This window comes from Triticum aestivum, chromosome 1B (assembly GCF_018294505.1).
Source record: "Triticum aestivum cultivar Chinese Spring chromosome 1B, IWGSC CS RefSeq v2.1, whole genome shotgun sequence".
Lineage (NCBI taxonomy): Eukaryota > Viridiplantae > Streptophyta > Magnoliopsida > Poales > Poaceae > Triticum > Triticum aestivum.
The window spans coordinates 477454381-477461969 of NC_057795.1; positions in this window are offsets into that span (position 1 = coordinate 477454381).

Genomic DNA, 7589 nt, shown 5'->3' on the forward strand with positions numbered 1-7589 from the left:
ATGAAATAAATATATTATTGCATAAAAGTGATTTAGATACATCACATGACATCTCCAAATTTTTGGTTGTAAATTTAGTTAAATTTATCAAATGGTTGTAGTTCAAAAAGAGCTCCAAAACTTAAAGAAAGTCATTTTAAAGAATAAAGCTCAGGGTGAAATAATTGAATAAATAAATCTACTGATCAAGTAATGTTATACAGAGAGCATAGAAGTCCGAAATGTTTTGGAAGGATCCTTGGGAAAAACTCCTTAATATTAAAAGAAAGGTTCTAAAATCAACAGAAATATTCTTGCAGGCAAATTTTTTAAACTTTTGGCAAAATTTTAATAACTAAAACTTGGTTAAATTTTTGGGGTGTTACATTATATCGAGTCTGTTCTTCCTACCTATAGTCCACAAAAGAGCCACACAAAAGTTGGGGTTAGTTCATTATATCCGAACCAGTCTGAGACTTTGCATAGTCTTTTCAATATTTTGCTTTGTTGAATTGGCGGTTGCACCGTCGTGTCAAATTGCAGGTCTTACCGTCTAGTCTTTTAGAGTTTCGAGTTCTGGTCATAAGTTGTCACACCGCCGCCACACCATCATCATCGCCCCTGCCATCTACCACCACCGCTCTGAATCCATATACCACCACTCCTACCATATACCACCACTGCTGCCACCGCTACCATATACTACCACCATATATCCACCACCAATCCGAGTTCTTTTCATATTAGGTTTGTTTTCGAGATCCATCTATTTTCCGATTCGTGTTTCCTTGCCTGAGTAGGTTTCGAAAAAAAGAGTCTGGAGACCCCCAACAGTTTTAGGCCAAAATTTTGGCGACTTGATTTTTCTCTCCCTATCCTGTTTTTAGGCTTTTCTGAGTCTTTTGAGACACGTGCCATCATACCAATTTTTTTGCACTTTTTTGTCGTCGCTGCCTTGATTTCCAAAAAAATAGTCAAAAATGTGTTCCATACAAAGGGATAATTTGTTCCATACAAAGGGAGTTGTGAAGGAACATTCTCTTTGCGTCATCATAGATGCAGGGAGCTGCAACAACTTGGCTAGCATGGAGATGGTGGAGAAGCTATCTGATGTGGAGCATCCTTCGACCATCCCATGGACGTCCCATCACCACCACAAGCATGAAGAGAACCAATGACAAGAGCACAAGCACGCGACGTTGAAACCAAGGTTAACTCCTTCCTCTTCGAGCTCCCTTTGGGTTCACATAAGAAATGACTTCTACCTCAATCGAAAACGTTATGCATTCTTAGGTACCAAGGAGAAAACCGTGAGGAAGCATGGAGGGATCACCAAGTCCTCATGAAGTCCCAAGCAGGAGGAGGAAGGGACCAAGATGCGGAGGACCAGAGACCTCCTGGACACCCCGGGTGCCCGGACATGCGGTTGCGGGGTGGGCAAAGCCCCTGGACACCCCGGGTGCCCGACCCCTAGAGCCCGACTGCCCCCCACTAGGGCGCACACCCAAGTGCCCGGCCCTCCAGCCGTGTCCTCCCTGGTTGGTACGCGTGCCCGCCCCCCTCACCACTAGGTGTCCGGTCCCCTTCCCCGGCGCGACCCTCGGGTGCCCGGTCCCCTTTACCATGGGTACCCGGACCCTCCACCGTGCCTAAGAGAATTTCAGAAAAAATGACCCTTTTAACCCCATGTTTTCCCCAACTCGTCCCTAGCCTATAAGTACTCTTCATCTAGCTCATTTCTAGGGTTAGCCAAGTATTTGATAGACACTAGAGAGCTTTGCTCCTTGTATCCCCTCCTCTTGAAGATCAAGCCCCCATCTTGGGAAGAATCCTTGTGGATTATCAAGGCCTTCTCTTGGAGAAGATCAACATCAAGACCTCATCTCCTAGGAGTGGGAAGAACTTTACCCTAGTGCCAATTTCCCTGAATTGTTTTTGTATGCTTGTGGATATCTTGTATGCTGCTCTAGTGGATGTGTGATTGTGGTTTGTTTGAGTGTTTCCCCTCTTGTGTTCTTACTATTTTCCCCTCCAAGTGTGAAAACATCCTCCCCTAGGGTTTCATGCTACAACATCTTGGTATCATGAGCAAGGTTGATTCACATCTTGGAGTCTCTACCCCCCCCCCCATTTGGTAGACTAATTTTGTTGCTTTTTGTCCCAATTTGAAAATCCCCACAAAAATAGCCTCCAAATTTTTATTGCAATTTGTTGGTTCTTGTGAGATTTTGTTGTTTTCGTCCATGAATTTGTTGTTTGGCAAGTGGATCTAGCCTTCCCCCATCCATCCCCACCTTTCCCACCACGAAATCCACCAATTTCAATTTCGGCCACCACCGGGTGCCCGCACCCTGAACCCCCGGGCAAATTTCGCCCAACCCCGCTGACCACCCTGGGCACCCGCACCCCGTACCCCTGGGTGCCCGCACCCCCAAGAATCACCCAACAACAACACCATTTCGGCCATAACTTTCACTCCGGAAGTCCGATTTTGGCGTTCTTTAGCTTGTTGAGTAGCTATAGACATCCCCCATCCATCTAGAAAGGTTCCAACATCATTTGACTCCATCAAAATTTTGGCAATTTTGCCGAGGCAATCCACCATATCATCCGCAAAACCACCATAGCTTTTCGCAACCTAACCCATTTTGATCCCTATAGCTTTTGTGGTTGCTTGAGTGATGACTTGAGTATCCTAAGGTGTTTCATCTACTTAGGGATGGTTGCTTCTTCATCAACCACCCCCACCAATTTTGCATTTCTAACTCCGGAACCACCACCACATTTTGCTACCACCATTTGACATTTGCCTTTGGAGATTTAGAGTTTGCGGTTTTTCGGTTTCCTAGGGTGTTTCGGCAAACTAGGAACGGTTTGACATCGTCAACATCGCCGCCCAACTTCGAAAAGGATTCGACATCGACCACCTTCACCATTTTGACAACCTAACCGTAAGCAAGAACGGTAACCTCTATATCACCTTGGTATTGTGGTATCCCATCATTGTACATACATCCTTCCATTGCTTTGTTAACACCTAGCCCATTTTGCGTCACTTTCCTATCGAGACTAGCCATTTCAGTATTGTCGGGCCACGCTACTTGTGCACTTTAGTGATCATCGATACGAACCTACCATTGCATACATACCTCATCTTGGTATCATCATATCATCTATTGTGTCACAAGGTTGTTCCCGCATACACAATTGCTACCTTGGTTCGAGCATTTTGCAAAAGTGGCCAAAGAAAAAAAAGAATAAGCTTTTAAGCAAAAAGAGAAAAACAAAGAGCTTGTATGCAATAGCCATAGCATTGCCACATTGCATATCATATTACCATATTGATCATCTTGGATCATCGTGTGCGAAACACCAGAACATCATACATATATACCATATTTGGGATAGAAAGTTGATTCATTTTGCATATCATAGGTTGTGCACAAGTGTCGTATCCGCCTATTGCACAATTGTGCCAGCGTCTCTCTAGAGTTGTGCAACACGAGCGTTTTCCATGGATTCCATATATTAAGCTCATTCCTTGGTCGCACGACCCCGTTTATCTATCCGTGTGTGTGTTTCCATGTGCCATCGTTTGCTATTGGTCTACTTGCTTTACTTGCAATATTGTGAACCTTCTGAACATTTTCGATATCTTGACTAACATTTGCTTGAAATTTTGTTCCACCTATTCTAACCAAGCTCCTCGATAAGCTTTACTTGTGTAGGTGTGAGAAACAAACCCGGTACCAATTCCCCTATTGTAGCATCACATTGAGTGATACTCGATACATTTTCAATCTTCGAAAAAGGTAATTTTGGTATTGTCTTCTCATTTTGCTACTCACCTTTGCTCGAGCCTTGTGATGGATAGGCAAACCACATCTATTTCGGTCTACACCAACAATGACGAGTTCGATGCCATGAGGAACAGTTTGGACGCCAAGATGGATGCTCAAATGGAGGAGCTCAAGGTCCTCATCAACAACCACAAGAGGTCTTCATCATCTTTGAGGATATGCTCAAGTGCACATCCTTTCGAGCTACCATCTCCGACAAGATCACATTGGCATTGACACCATCACTGACAAGAACGTGATTGTCAAGAGCTCAACACCAACCACCGCTCTATGACTTCACCATCTACCTTGGCATATTCGCCAAGTGACTTCAAGGCATCTTCGCCTTTAGATATTCGGCATATTCTCCTACAAGCACCTCAGGACTATGCTCAAGAGAAGCTCCCCAAGCTGAAGTCCACAACTTCCACGAGCTACTACGACCTCGACACTGACCACGAGCTTCCTTTCTATGGGACTCAAGACCCCGAGGAGTATCTTGAGTGGCAACGCAAGATGGATTACTACCTCTAGCTACATCAAGTCTCCTTCGAAGATCAAGTGAAATGCGCCACAAGTAACTTCCACGACTACGTGTTGACATGTTGGCTTCACACACCTTAGAAGAGCTATGCCATGAGTTGGCCCAAGACGAAGGAAGCTATGCAGCGAGAGTTTGTGCCTTCCACATACACGGAACATCTTCAACGCCAATTGGAGAACACCATCCAAGGATCCAAGTTCATCAATGAGTACTTCACGGAGATGAAGAAAGCTTTGCAACTTGCCAGCGTGAACGACCCCATTTGGATGAAGTTCCACTTCATGATGGGAGTGAACAACAACATCTCCAACACTATCTTCCGCGATAACTACAAGTCCCTCGACGACAACTACATTGGTGCTCTCTCAGCAGAACAAGAACTCATGAAGGCCAAGGCTTCTCCACCCCAAGCACACTTCTTGAAGAGAAAGCTCCAAGATAGCAAGCATGAAGGTAGTACCACCGAGATGTCCAAACCCGACGAGCTCCAAGATGATGCTCCAAAGTTCGACTTCGCCGCCATTCCTCTTCGTGGTATTGATGATGCCGAGTCTACTCCGACTCTTTTTCAAGATGGCATGGTGATGACTACGACTCTGGAGTCTCTCAAGGAGCATGCATTGGAGGAGAGCGACAAGGTGGCGAGCAAGGATGATGCCTCCATCTTTGGAGGCGAGAGTGATGATGTGCCATCTTTGGCCTTCATCCACGGCGACAGTGACAAGATGGTTGAGCATGGGATTTTCCCTTCGACCACAGCGACGTATGATGGCTTGAGTGACTTGTGCCACCATATTGAGAATGAGAGCGAGTTCACCACTAGCCCCATATATGATGAGTTGCCCCAATACCCATGTGAGGAGAGCCACCAACACCACCACTTGAGTGATTTAAGTGACTCCACCATATGTGACATTGAGTGCACCTACCTTGAGGGAGTAACTGAGCCACCACCACGTAGAGAGAGTGAGGTAGTTGATAGGTCATGTGAGGCTATTTTGATTTCTAACAACTTAACCTCTACCTCTATTGCGTCTTCTCATTTGGTGCTAGGTCCCATATACGACGACGCCACGAACTTTGACGACTATGTCCTTCCTTTGGACAATACGATCGCCATGGTGGACTATGATGCACCCCCCACATGGTTCCATCACGACGATGATGTTGACCACCATTTGGTCTTTCCCACCTTACCTACACCACATGAGTGGAATGACAAAGGTAACATAGGTGATGGTGATGCTCTAGTCCCACTAGTGGACATTCTTGACATTGATTGCTTGCATGATGTTGATCCTCCTATTGACACGCTTCATTCTAGTGCGACTTACCCATGCGATGATTTACCCATTTATGACGAGTTTGATGATTGCCATGTGTAGTCTATTAGTTGTGATGCCATGTTACATAGGATTTCTTGTGATAATTCTCTTGGTCACATCATGTTTGACAATCTGCTTGACTTGTCATATGCTATGCATGAGATCAATCATATGTCTCATTTGCAATCTCATCGTAGTGACTATGCATATGCCATTAAAATAAACCCAATTTGCACATATGGCATAGATGACAAGCCCATGGTTATTGGCATTTTTTTTCTTGTGAGGGTATTGATATTCACCCTTTGCATCATTTATCTCATATGCCATGTCATGACCAACTAGCTTCGAATATGCATTGTTTTGGATCCATTTTCTCCATATGATGTTTCCGCTATTGCTCATGAGGAGACCCCCATAGTTTCCTCATCCATATTAGGAGATTTTGATCCATCCCATCCATTGCATGATTCCCATGATTATTTGCACCGTGCTCCCCATGAATGACAATGATATTGATGTGCCATATAATTGTATGCTCAATTTGCATCCCCATCGTGTTATACATAACAACTATTCATTCATGATGGATGACATGTTCTTATACCATGCAACAAATTTATTTGAGCATTGCTTATCTTGTGCTAACTCACACGTGCACATACACATCATGATTGATGATGTGTACATTTACCACACACACACTTTCTTTGGCTTGTGTCTATTTTGTGTAGGTACCCATACTTACTCGTCAACCTTGCAAGACAATGAGTTGACAAAATGAGCTCTAGAGAGCAACAATGCCTTGGGAACCCGTGAGATGTGTCACCAACTGTTTCCTCCATGCAACGACTTCGCGCATTCCTTCTACATGGCCCTCACATGGTTATGGATTCTTGTCCATTATATATCATTTGCCCATATTGCCATGCTCACTTTGCATGCTATGCTCCTTCCTATGCCTTTGCCATGCATGTGTGACCCATGCTTTGCATTACACATGATTATTGGTTCTAGTACTTGTATGTGTATTTGCAAGCATCGTTGCGATATTTCTTGTTATTGCCATGTTTGCTTTGTGCCCAATGCCTATGATGATACCCTGATCTTGCTTACTGTTCATGCTTGCGATATGCCATGTGCATTACCTATGCCTACTATTTGCACACATGACATGATTTCCATGATTACCTATAGTATGTTGCATCTTTGCACTACTAGATTGCATGACTTGATTGCCATGCACATGTTGCACATGTGCTATATCATTTGTGTTGAGTGTCACACTATATTCACCACACCATATGCATGTTATTATAAGTGCATCTAGTGCCACCCTTAGTTGGTTTTGGAGTATTGACGACAAAGTTGGTTGAGGGACTAATGCGTTTGTGAGAATTGCAGGATAACGCAGGTAGTGTCCCTCATTGATTCGGTTTACCTACCGGAGATGACCCCTAAAAATGTATGAACACATTGAAGACAATGGTGGTGTGTGAAGATATTCACACTGAGTCTATGACATGAGAAGACATTGAGTGAAGACTATGGAGCGCGAAGACTGAGTTGTTTCGTTGTTTCCTTTTCTTCTTTGTTGAGTCATAGGAACCACCGTACTGTTAAGTGGGGTCCAAGTGAACTAAGTCAGAGTAACTGAAGTGATGCTCAACCCAAATCCTATGTCTTCGAGCGAAGACAATGAGAGCAAATCTTATCCAGAGCTGGATGAGTCAGCTTTGCTTGTAGCCCAAGTAAAGTTGCTGTGTGTGTTTGAAATCTGACCGTTGGAACACGTGTCAGTTCCTTAGTGACCCAGGGTCATTTCGGACATATCAGGTCGGGTTGCCTTGTGGCTATAAATATCCCACCCCCTACACCATAAATTGGTGGCTGCTCAGAGTT